The sequence below is a fragment of the Orycteropus afer genome, unplaced genomic scaffold (genome assembly GCF_000298275.1).
Source record: "Orycteropus afer afer isolate SDZICR_OR568_19922 unplaced genomic scaffold, OryAfe1.0 scaffold00428, whole genome shotgun sequence".
Taxonomy (NCBI): Eukaryota; Metazoa; Chordata; class Mammalia; order Tubulidentata; family Orycteropodidae; genus Orycteropus; species Orycteropus afer.
In genome coordinates this window covers 2,224,978-2,238,120 of record NW_006922015.1, presented here as the reverse complement: position 1 = coordinate 2,238,120, position 13,143 = coordinate 2,224,978, and positions in this window count along the sequence as shown.

Genomic DNA, 13,143 nt, shown 5'->3' with positions numbered 1-13,143 from the left:
AAGTCATTCAATCCTCACAAAGCTCTATTATAGAGTTTTATCCACACCATTATCCATGTTTTCATTCACACTATTATCTACATTTTAGACATCAGGGCACTGAGATGCAGAGAAGTAGAGTTTGGACTCAAATCCAGGCAAGTCTGACTAATTGCCTGCTTAAATGTCTACATACAGCATCTTAGAGATAACTCAAAACACATTTATTATCATAGTTACAAGATAAGTGGTCATCCCATTTATCAAAGATCAACATATGATTAATTAATGTTAAAAGAGGTTATCAAAATCTGTAACACACTTGAGGAAATACATGACCTTCCAGCTCCTTCATCATCTGATATGTTCATGATTAATATTATTGAAAATAATCAAAGTTTAGAGAAGTTCTTTTGGATCTGTAATTCCTTTTATTCTCACAAAAATTTTTGTGGTGTAGCTAAAACGTATTATCTTCCATTTTGAAGAAGGTAAAACGAAGGTTGACAGTATGATGTAATTTGCCCTCTGTAACACAGTCAATGGTGGAGGAACAGAGATTGCTTGTCAGGCTCCTGCTTCCAACTCAATGATCCCATCGCACTATGATTGGGAGTCTGACCCCAATCTGTGTAAGAGCACATACATTAGGAGACAGCTGGAGAATCCAGTGTTACCATGCATATAGAAAATACAGAATTTTGCTTTGATATTTCCTAGTTGAGATATGGAAATGTAAACCAGTGAAATTCTATCACAATCCTTGCTAAAATGTGTTTTTCAAAATATTCCTATATTGTGCTGAATTTCTGAGATAATTTCTTATGTATGTCCTGATCATAAAGAGCTATAATATTTCTTTATCTGTAAGTTAGAAGAAAGTTTCATAACTTAATAACCATGCCATTTTACCATTGGAATTTTTAATTTGCTGGAATTATTGCTATCTATTCTTTTGAATTAATAACTTGAATAACTAATTCACCAGGAATCAGTCTAGGCTCCCTAATTCACCAAAGTAGGGGAGAATATTAACAGTATCGACCAGATTTTTAATAAAATTCTGCAGTCTGAAAATGACCAAGCATGCAATCAACATGTATTGATAATTACTGGTTATTGGAATACAAAACTTAGAAACAAGGAGAAAGATTGGCAGTTGGAAAATATGGTCTTAGTGAAAGAAATGACACTGGAAATCACATGATAGAGTTTTGCAAGCCCAAAGGTTTATTACAAATAACTTTTGTCAACAATATAAACAGATTATATATGTGGACCTTACCATATAGAATATACATGAATCAAATCAACTAAATCTGTGGAATGAGGTGGTGAAGAAGCTGGATATAATCAGTCAGAACAAAGCCAGGAGTTGACTGTGAAACAGATTATCATTTGCTCAGATGCAAGTTCAAGTTGAAGCTGAACAAAATTAAAACAAGCCCACAAGAGCCAACATACAATGTTGATTACATTTCAACTGACTTTAGAGGTCACCTGAAGAACAGATTTGACACACTGAATACCAATGACTGAAGACCAGACAAGTTGTGAGATGACATCAAGAACATCATCCATGGAGAAAGCAAAGGGTCACTAAAAGAACAGGAAAGGAAGAAGTGACCAAAATGGATGTCAGAAGAGACTCTGAAACTTGTTTTTGAATGGAGAAGAGCTAAAGCAAACAGAAGAAATGATGAAATAAAAGAGTTTAACAGAAGATTTCAAAGGCCATCTTGAGAAAACAAAGTATTATAATGAAATGTGCAAAGACCTGGATATAGAAAACCAAAAGGGAATAACATGCTCAGCACTTTTTTTGAGTGAAATAACTAAAGAAAAAATTGAAGCCTTTGGTTGTAGTATAGATGGAAGTTTTGGGCAAAATATTAAATAATGCTAGAAGCATCAAAAGAACATGGAACCAATACACAGAGTCACTGTTCCAAAAAGAATTGGTCAATGTTCAACCATTTCAGGATATAACCTGTGATCAAGAATCAGCGGTGTTGAAGGAAGAAGTCCAAGTTGCACTGAAGGAATACGCAAAAAAAAAAAAAAAAAAAGGCTCCAGGAATTGAATAAATACCCCTTGAGATGTTTCAATAAACAGATGCAGTGCTGGAGGCACTCACCTGTTTATGCCAAGAAATTTGGAAGACAGCTATGTGGCCAACAGGCTGGAAGAGATCCATATTTGTGCCTATCCCAAAAAAGGGTGATCCAACAGAATGTAGAAATTATCATTAATATCATACGCAAGTAAAATTTTACTGAAGTTAACTTAAAAACAATTGCAGCAGAATAGTGACAGGTAACTGCCAGAAATTCAAGCCAGATTCATAAGAGAATGTAGAATAAAGGGATATTATTACTGATGTCAGGTAGATTTTGGCTAAAAGCAAAGCACACCATAAAGATGTTTACCTGTGTTGTATTGACTGTGCAAAGGAATTAGATTGTGTGGATCATAATAAATTATGGATAACATTGTGAAGAATGGGAATTTCAGAAGACTTAATTGTGACCATGAGGAACTTGTGCATAGACTAAGAGGCAGTTGTTCAAACAGAACAAGGTGTTACTGAATGATTTAAAATCATGAAAGATGTGTGTCAGATTTCGATCCCTTCACCATACTTATTCAATGTGTGTACTGAGCAAATAATCTGAGAACCTGAAGTATATGAAGAAAAACACAGCATCTGGATTGCAGGAAGACTGAATAAACCTATGATATGCAGATGACACAACCTTGCTTGCTGAAAGTGAAGAAGACTTGAAGCACTTACTGATGAAGATCAAAGACTACAGCCTTAAGTATGGATTATACCACAACATAAAGCTAAAATCCTCATAACTGGACCAATAAGCAATGTCATGATAAATGGAGAAAAGATTGAAGTTGTCAAGAATTTTGTTTTACTTGGATCCATAATCAACACCCATGGAAGAAGGCATCAAGAGATCAAATGACACATTGCATTGGGCAAATCTGCTTCAAAAGACCTCTTTAAAGTGTTGTAGAACAAAGATGTCACTTTGAAGATTAAGGTGCCCCGATCCAAGCCATGGTATTTTCAGTAGCCTCATATACACGTGAGAACTGGACAATGAATAAAGAAGACCGCAGAAGAATTGATGCATTTGAATTGTGGAGCTGGCAAAGAATATTGAATTTACCATAGACTGATAGAAGAATGAACCAACCTGTTTTGGAGAAAATACAGCCGGAATACTCCTTGGAAGTGAGAATGGCCAGAATTCATCTCTCATACTTTGGTCATGTGGTCTCCAGTCCCTGGAGAAGATTGTCATGCTTGGTGAAGTAAAGGGGAAGGCCCTCAACGAGATGAATTGACATAGAGGCTGTGACAATGGGCTGAAGCATGGCAACCATCGTGAGGATGGTGCAAGACTGAGCAGTATTTCTTTCTGTTGTGCACAGAGTTGCTATGAGTAGCACCCATCTTGACGGCAACTAACAACAGGCCACTATTAGGGCTGGTGATGCCCCTAACTTTCCTCTCCATTATTTAAAAGCAGTATTATTTTTTTCTCCCAAGTATATGTTCCAGGTGACATTTGGACATGAAATGTTCCATTTTAAATCTGGAGCCAAATGAAGATACAGTAGTAGTCCAGTGAAAACCTTATGGATCACAATGGTTTGATCCCTAACTGATCATGGAGTTGCCATGAATTGGGCCAACTTGATGGCAGCTAACAACAACAACAAGAGTTTATATATATATATATATATATATATATATATATATATATATACACACAGATATACACAATTTGGTGATTAGTAAAGGTGAAAATTTTAATCATCTTAACAAGATGTCCCCTGTAAGATTGAGATTGATGTCCCTGTTGTCATCTTTGTTTTGTGGTGATAGCTTTCAACTACTTTTCCATTTATTATGTCACCTGACATATATATAACAAAGCAGGAAATAAAATATTCAAAACACAAAACAATGAAATCCACAAGAAAAAGTATTTGACTCATGAAAGGGGTACCCCTAACTTTCCTTGCTGGGTAAAATGAATCACTACTGGGTAATGACCTCAGGACAAACTTTTTAAGACAAAACAATATTTTCATTTTCCTTTTTCTTTGAATTTCACTCTTACGGATTTGTGGTTGTAATGAAACACTCCTCATCTTTATTTCAGAGCTCTCTTCTGAGACTGGAGCCAATTTTGAGCCAAAGTTACAAACCTCAAAGAGGCCAGGTTCGATACACTGGGAGATTGCATAAAGGAGCTGAAGGACTGTTCTGGCTGCAAGACCAGTAGAGAAACACCCAAGATCCCAAGATCCCTCCCACTTCCTTTCCACATTCCTGCCCTTGTCTTCTTCCTCCATTTTTACCTTCCCTTTTCTATTTTCCTTCTCTGTCTTCCTTATTTCCTCTTTTCTCTTTCCATTTTCTCTTTATTCCTCCCTTCCCTTCACCCTTCCCTCCTAATTTCTTCTCTCCAATATTTATTTCCAAATAGGCAGTTCTATGGTGGCTTGTAAATTCAAAATGCAAACCACTACTTAAAAGACTAAGGGACTAAAACTAAAACATTTACTCAGGTAATCTTTCTGCCTTCGCTTGCTTGACCAATTTCCATAAGCAATTTCCGGTGTGGCTCTTAGCTCTTGATTTGCTCTCACTTTTACAGTCTTGCTCCTTCCTGTCTGTAGCCCTTTATACTTCTCAGGAGTTCCTGGGTGGTCCAAATGGATAACATTGTTGGCTGCTAACTGACGATTTGGAAATTCAAGTCCACACAGAGGTGCTTTGAAGAAAGGCCTGGTGATTTTCTTCCAAAAAAATCCATTGAAAAAAGTCATTGAAAACCCTATGAAGTCCAGTTCTACTCTGACACACGTGGGGTTGCCATGACTCAGAGTCAACAGCAACTGGTTTTGGTACTTTGTGTCTGCCTGCAGCCTCTTTCTTACTTTTAGATCTTCATAGCATCCTCTGACTTGGGTTTACACTGCTGGGCTCTCCTTTGTCTCACTGTCTGCATCACTGATCCATCTAGGTATCACCTGCCCTAGCTGCTCAGGAAGCGTATGGACATCTCTCTGCTCATTCACACTTACTAGGGTAGCTCCTCTCCTAGGCTGAAAGTTTCAGCTATTAATTTATTATAATATTTATTAAGGAGCTCTGGTAGCATAGTGTCTAAGGCACTTGATTGCTAACCAGAAGGCTGGCAGTTCAAATCTACCAGCCACTCCTTGGAAGGAAGGTTGGGCAATCTACTTCTGTAGTGATACCACCTCGGAAGCCCAAGGAGGGGTAGCTATGAGTCGAGTCCAACTCGATGGCATATAACAACAACAACAACAATATTTATTAATTCCATTTATTGAAAACTATGCATAAAAGTAATGTTAAAACAATGGACTTTCTCTTTTGCCACATAGTGTATTGTTTTTCTTTCCTAGTATAAATTTTACTCAATTTAAGAAAGCACATATATTATACACATCACCAGCCATCTTCAAATAATACCAACTTACAAATTTAAGCCTAAAATACATTTTAAACTAAAGCATAATCCACATGGCACCAAACACTCATCTTATTGGCTCTAAATATAATGTCCTTATAAATTAAACACAAAGCAGAGTGATTGACGGAGCTTTACATTCTCGATTCAAACATTTTCGTCTTACTTGGAGCCTAAGCCTTAGGTAAATACCAGAAGACTGTAGTAATAAGTACATTTTTCCAATTATTATTTGGTGGTTGTATGTATTTCCCATAATGGAAGGAAAAAAAAATGTACGTGAATGATATTGAGAAGTCCATGAGGAATGTGCCTTATCTCAAAGTGCACACATTTGTGAAAAAACAAAGTTTCAAAGCTGGTGTGTTGAAGGGAATGGAAGAAAGACTAGGATCTGTGTTGTGTCAGAGGGCATGGTTTTTCATCTGACTCACAGTTCAATAACAATGCTCAATGTCTCTTGTGTGTTTTTGTGAGACCAATTCTTTCAATTTTAATATTTGTATGTTAATAATGTCATTAAATTCCATATGCTTAAAATTATAAGCAATGTTAATGTTTAACTTGATTTCAGTTTCAAACATTTAGTAAGGTATGCTTTTATTTGTAAAGTAATGCACAAATGTAAGTTATGGATGCATTATTTGTGATAAGACTCTCATTCCCTAGACACATGGTTTAATTAAAACCAAGTGGATTTGCATGAAATCGCTGTGGTCCTAACCAAACGAGCACTTTGGAATATGCTTTCCAAATAGAAAAATCCAAGGTCTCCTTGAGTCTCGTGTCCTTGGTGCCTCCATGCAAAAGTTCCATGTTGCTTAGGACATTGAACAGAGAGAGTTTGGACTGCACGAGAAGGCTATCTATCAATAAGCAAGTTTCCGAACTTCCCGTTAAACCATTCTGGTTTCAGCACAAGACGATAGGTGTAGTATCTCCTCTTATTGGACTCTTAACAGCAAAATATTAACATGACTTGAGCCTCGGTGGTACAAACGGTTAAACGCTGGACTACTAACCAAAAGACTGGTGCTTCCAACTCAAGCTGAGGTGCCTTGGAAGATTGGCCTGGCGATCTGCCCCCGAAAGGCCGCAGCCTCGGAAACCCTCTGGCGCAGCTCTACTCTGCCCACGTGGGTCTCCGTGAGTCAGAATGGACTTGATGCCACTAGCAACATCAGCCGCAACAACAGAGCCTCGGAAGGGTGCAATGTTTCATTTATTTTCTTAACGCTTTGAGGTGAATGAAGTGTCCCCTTTCACTGATGAGCTTAACTTAGAGCTCTAAGCAGTTAGTTTGTCCAAGGTCATGGGAACAGAAATGCTGTTTAAACCTGGGTCTATTTGAGTCCTAAACCCACATTATTTTTCACTATGTATTACATATATTTTTTCTCCTGTTTGATTTGATGGAAAAAAAAAAAAAAAAAAAAGTCATTCTGTCCTCTACAGTTGCTGCAAAGTATTTCTCCCTCTTAGGGCCTGGGGGATAGCCTTACAAACTCACCCCTTGAGGAGTTTGCAAAATGCCAGTTTAGAAAAGAAGGAGCGTGCCTATGGCCTGGACTAGGTACAAGGAATGGTGGAAGGGGATATCAGACACCTATTTGAAAAACTGTCATAAAGTGGGTGCAGTTAGAAGTCGGTTGAAAAATCATGTCAGAGAGTATAAGAAAAGAGGCAGGTGAAGAAAGGATGAAGGGCAGGTAAGGAAGAACAAAGCAGGGGAAAGGGGCACAGAGGTGAAGAGGCGAAATGGTTAGAGAAGAGAGTGGATGAGGATTATCAGGAAGACACAAGTGGGGCTTTGTGGTAAGATGAGAGGGTGGAGGGCTAGGCAGAGATGAGATGAGGAAGAAACTTCATCTAAAGACCAAGGAAAAAATAAGTGAAGTTTTATCTTCATTAGAAAAAGTGGAAGTTTGTCTTATGTGACAGGTTGTTCCAACCCATTGTGTTGTGCTTAGATATTGGATTATCTCCTCAACTGCTTACCATTAGAAATGTGTAGATTCCTGGGGCCACTTTGGAGCAGATGCTTAGTAACATGCCTGAGCTCGCGGAGTTCAGGGAACGTGCCCTCAAGGTAAAAACAGCATGTAATGATAGCTACCTAACTTCACATCAAATATTAGCAGAATCTTTCCTATGTTTAAAAGAGTATACAGTGAGGCAAACTAGTAATTTTACAAAGCAGAAATAACTCATTTCTTGGGGACAATTATATGTGATTCACAGATTTCCTGGAGGTGAATTATAGTTTGAAATATAATATGGAGATTCTCCACCAGGTCCTAACAGTCCTGTTTAAGTTATATTAAGGTTTTTGAAAACTTTGATAAACTTCTTAGAAACCCAGAGTTCATACTAGGTTCATAGCCTATTTCATGGAGATTTGCAACCTTTCAATAGTGTTGGATTGGATTTCAGTTGACTCACATGCGAACTTGGGCCAAGTTTCAAGGGCACATTAGATAGCTGTTTCAGGTAGAAGCCAGGTGAAACTCGAGGGTCTAAAGTGAGTTTTGCTTTGAGTTTCTTTGAGGTTCTACTTAAACTTGACACTCAAAGTGAAACCCAGGAGATCTGAACCTCTTGCAAACTTGGGCTCAAAGGGAGTTTTTGGAAGTGAAGCTTGCATGCTGAAATTGCTGAACTAATAGTGCAAACTGGAGCTTCAGTCTGCTCTGCACAAGCCTCTGAAGAGGATTTCACCTGGAAAAAGACAGCTTCTTTTAGCATCTGCAGAGTTTAGTAAAGATTTGCAAGAGAACTTTGGGCTTGCTGACAGATTGCTGCAACAATCTCTCTCTCTCTCTCTCTCCCTCCCCTCTTTTTCCCCCCCTCTCCCTCCTTCTTTCTTTTGTGAAGAATACACGCATTCCTACAATGTCAGATGTTGTTGTTGTTGTTAGATGCCATCAAGTTGGCTCCTACTTATAGTGACCTTATATACAGTAGAACAAAACACTGCCCAGTCCTGTGCCAGTCTCACAATCCTGGCTATACTGAGCCCATCATTGCAGCTACTCTGTCAGCCTATCTCGTTGAGGGCCTTACCCTTTTTGGTTGACCCAGATAGCCAAGCATAATTCCTAAAGTAGTGTATGGAATGGATCCACCAAGTCCCTATATATCACATCCCTGAATTGGGTGTTTATCTAAGAAAATCAAGTTATATATCGCTGAATGTGTTGCTTGCATTACCTGGATAGTTGCCATTCTACACATTTCATTGCAGTGACATGAAAATATTATTTTCTTTGTGAGGATAAATAATTAGAAAGAAAACAAGTGGAAAGAAAATCCTGTTTTTTTTTTTTTTTTCCCTCCATAAACACCAACATATAACTGTCCTTAAAAGGAAAAGGCATGGTGAGTATATAGGTGAGCCAGCTGCCAAGACATTTTACAACATACGCTTCTAGCCTCAATGGGGGTTGGTGCTAGGCAGAGGGGATTTAATTGACTTCTGGCAAACAAGTCTAAATGCTAAACAAAACCTAACAGAAATGAGGGGGTTTTTGAGAAGGGAAGCAGGTTGGCAGAACTTTGGCATGTCAACAAAAGGAAATCACACAAAGAGAAAAGGATTAGTCAAAATAAAGATCAAATGAAGATCAAAAATACATTGGCTTCAACCCAGGAAACATTTGTCACATTTTACAAGCAGGTCTTTCCTTCCTCGGTGTGCAGAGCAGAGGGTCTTCCCCTAAAGGTCACTGAGTGCCCTGCGTGCTAGTGATGAAATGCTCTTGGATTCACTGAGAAAACCCACGGCAGGTACAATATTGAAACAAGTTTAAACCTCCCAGTCCTAAAACCATCAAGAACATCAAAGCAATAAATACTGGTAAGCAGATTCTAAGGAAACGACGTACCAAGTATTCACACTTCAGATATACTCGCAAAGTGGCTGCTTTAACAAAATAAAAAGTCAATCTCTCTTCCTTTCTCCCTTCCTTCCTTCTTTTCTCCTTCTCTTCATAATATGTATGTATGTATATATATTAGGCATTCTAGAAGATGTTGAACTTTTTCAAACTTCAAATAATCCTGTTTAATGCATCAATATAACCAAAAAATCAGCTCTGGTAGCATAGTGCCTAAGGCACTTGACTGCTTACCAGAAAGCTGGCGGTTCAAATCCACCAGCCACTCCTCGGAAGGAAGGTTGGGCAATCCTACTTCCGTAGTGATACTGCCTCCGAAACCCAAGGAGGGGTTCGCTATGAGTCGGGGCCGACTTGACAGCAAACAACAACAACAACATAGAGTTGATTCCTACTTATGGCAACCCCATGTGTGAACTGCGCTCCATAGGGTTTCCAATGACTGATATTTCAGAAGGAGATCACCAGATCTTTCTTCCGATATGCCTCTGGGTGGACCCGAACCAGCAACCTTTTTGTTAGCAGCCAAGTGCATTGACCATTGCACCACCCAGGGACTCCTTCAATAAAACCAGGATCCATGATTTATGAGGCCCAGTAGAAAATGAAAATGCAGCGTTCCTCATTCAAAAGTCATGAAAAAGTACTGTTAAAGGAAAATATAATGCTTTTTACTTTCTTCTCACTTGTCAGGGTATTTTTTATTTCCTATTTGTCATTCTAAGTAAAACCAAAACCCGCAGCCATTGAGCCGATTCCAACTTGTAGCGACCACCATTGGGTTTCCAAGGCTGTAAATCTTTAGGAGATAGATTGCCTCATCTTCTTCCTGCAACTAGCTGGTTGGTTTCAACCACCGGCCTTCTGGTTAGCAGCCAAATGCTTTACCCACTAAGCCACCAGAGTTCCTTATTCTAAGTAAAGAAAAATTGAAATGATCAGCATGCCTTTTACTGTTGATCTTTATGTTGTGCAATGCCAATCTTAAATACAAATATAGGAGCATTTAGGTCATATGCACAATTCATGTTTTGCAGTTTACACATATATATGTACTTTGTTCTTAGCAAAACAGTGGAAATGCTTCACAGAGTTAACTGTTTTTTATTTCACTTCCTGATATGCACATATTCTACCAACACCCTCTACCTTCATCTTACTGATGAGTGAAGAAAGACTGAGAGGGAAAGGAACTATAAGTTGCTCTCTTTCCCTGACAGGGGGGATTTACGGAAGACTTCCTAGAGAAGGCGACATCCAAAGATAAATAGGAGTAATGTGTAGGCCTGAGATTTTCAAGATAGTGTCATTCTGCTGAAGAGGAAGGATTACTATATGAGATCGTGTGCTTTAGCACAAATGATGATTATATTTTCAATTTTCTTTTCAAATGGCATGCTTTGCATTCCTCATAATCGATTGACACATTTAGTAGGTAAGGTGTTAATATTCATCACGAGAATTAGATCACCTCCAGCAAACATCAGTGTCATTCAGAAACTTTCGTATTTAACCCAATCCTGACTAAGCCATTCATACAAACATGTAAAATACGTTGGAGGTTCCAATGCCTTTTCTAGAGTTATGTCTAAAAATAATTTCTATGAAGAACACTAAATCCTAGACTGTACAGAGAAGCTAAAAATTGAATGATTCTAGAATTTGAAACTTTATTTAATTCTGAGTGAAGTCACTCTTAGTGAAATTAAACTCTTAAGATTTTTGCAATATAATCATTCTACCTGCTTAAAGAATTGACTGAGACCCCAATTCTTTTGCAGTTTGGGTTTATTGTCCTTATTTTTGTTTTCATATGATGAGATACAAATACAATTTTAATATAACCTTAAAAAGAGTGTTTTATATTAAGTTTTTAGATTTGAAAGGCATTTACTTCTCTAATTGTCTTGTTATTTTTCAAATACACACACAGAGCACCTATATTATTTACATATATATGTACTCATTGAGCCCTGGTGGCATAGTGCCTAAGGCATTTGACTGCTAACCAGAAGGCTGGCAGTTCAAACCCACCAGCTACTCCTTGGAAGGAAGATTGGGCAATCTACTTCCGTGATACCGCTTTGGAAACACAAGGAGGGGTTGCTATGGGTCAGATGGACTTAACGGCAGCGTTTGGTTGGTTGGTTGGTATTAATTGTAGAGGAGAATAAATTATTATTGTTCACTGCCTTGGAGTAGCCCAACTCATGGTGACTCCATGCACAACGGAACAAAACTGCACATGGAAGGCAAGACTTCTGCCACTTAACCACCAAGGCCTCACATGACAGTAAATAGATATATCCATATATCTAGTTAAGGGGCTATTGTACAAAAATAGGTAAATTAGATGATTATAAGCAAGAAGGGAAAAAAAATTCTCTTGGCAAATACTGCAGTATTGCTTTAGACAATTTGGTAACCTTGTCCAGCTGGGGCATGTGAGGAGCTCATAGACTGACCTAACATGGTGTCACTAAGGCTGAATCTATCGCTTGGGGAAAAGTCTGAACAACTGATAGCCTACATGCTTTCATTGGAGATATAGGCCAAAGGGCCAATGAAGTAAAAACAGTTTTTCTTAACCACACAATTACGGTTAAATAGATCATCTTTAAACATCAAAATGAAAAAGAAGAGAGAAGGGAGGCTGGTCATCCAGTTGTGTGAGAGCGTGTGCATAATCAGGATATGGGTCCAGTCAGCACTATGCACTCCATAACCACAGATTTTCCCCTAAATCATAACTTCAGAACTATGTTTCAATAGTCATATGGAGAATCACAGAAGAAAATGTGGGTTCATTTGTGCAAATGAAACACAACTCCAGGAAAAAACAGCTCAGAGTGTGTGCCCCGTAGGCTATGGTTCAGAAACATTTTACACAAGGGAGAAACATTTTATAACAGCAAATGCCATTTGCCTTTGTATTTTTTTAATAGTAGAGATGGCTTTTCACCCTCAGTCAATTTCCCTTGTGACCAAGCATCTGGTAACTAATACAGTGGTGACCACAAACCCTATATTTAGTAAATCTATACTTACTGGCTAAACAGAAAGAAATTTATCCATTTAAATTTTTATTTATTATGACTTAGAACTTATATTGATTATCTTCTTCACTTTTACTATTATAAATCTGAAGAGGAAAGAAAAGCTTAATTTTGACAGTCATTTTTGGACTAGTTTCTGGGAATATTTATTTTGCCCTCCTCTTTTTCTTTCTGGAAGTTTCTTCATGGGAAGTGTAAACTTTAAAAAGAGAGTGGTTTGCTCTGTTTCCTTAGACTTGTTGGGCAGCATCTATTCATTACTTCAGGGCCTGCTCAAAATGCCATTGGCAATGGCATAGGTATAAATGCAAAGCAAGGGAAATGCAATCAGATTAATTTGACACCCTTAATCCAAGACTGCCTGTTTTCTTGCATTTTTCACTAATGTATTTTTGTAAATTTTAGAAAGTGGTCAAAATAGTGGACCTTCCAGGCTGCTAGATTTTGAATAAGTAAGGTCTTGGTATTATCATGAAAAATCATTTTGATCTTGAGGACCTCTGAAGGAGTCTCAGCTTCCTTAGAGGACACAAGACCACATTTTCAGAACTATTGCTGTCCATATCTGATCAAGTACAGGTGTTGTTGTTGTTGTTGTTAAGTGCCGTCGAGTCGTTTCCGACTCATAGCGACCCCATCCACAGCAGAACGAAACACTGCCCGATCCCGCGCCAGCCCCACAA